Source organism: Gracilinanus agilis, chromosome 3, assembly GCF_016433145.1.
Source record: "Gracilinanus agilis isolate LMUSP501 chromosome 3, AgileGrace, whole genome shotgun sequence".
Taxonomy (NCBI): Eukaryota; Metazoa; Chordata; class Mammalia; order Didelphimorphia; family Didelphidae; genus Gracilinanus; species Gracilinanus agilis.
Genome location: NC_058132.1, coordinates 237,682,621 through 237,683,127, shown reverse-complemented (window position 1 = coordinate 237,683,127; position 507 = coordinate 237,682,621).

Below are 507 nucleotides of genomic sequence, written 5' to 3'. Positions count from 1 at the left end.
AGTAGTGGAAGTGGAATATCCATGAAAGTGAGTGTCCAGGGGGTGGCTGCTGATGGACTAAGGACACCACCCTTCCCGCTCAGCACCACCCCTGTGCGGGCGCGCGCGCACGGGCGCGCATTTTTATATGGGGCCGGAAAGGGGCGTGGAGACGCCAGGGAGGGACGCCCTGACGCTAGGTCCGCAGTGGCGGCGGTGGCCACCACAGCAGCATCTGTAGCAGCCCCAGTGGCCTGTAGAGCCTGAGTCCAGCCGCGTCAGTCCGGGGGTGGGGGGCGGAGGTCCGCTGGGGGTGGGGCGGCGCAGCTGTTTTGAAGTTGAGCTCTGGGCTCTCTGCGCCGCAGTCTCCGCCGGCTTCATGTGAAACTTCTCCTGCCCGCCCCCTCCCTCCCCCGTCCCTCCCTTCTTCCCTCCCTCCCCTCCCAAGTCCCCTCCTCCTCCTCCACCTCCTCCTCCTCCCTCCTCCTCCACCTCCTCCTTCTTCTTCTCCTCCCCCTCCCGGCCCCG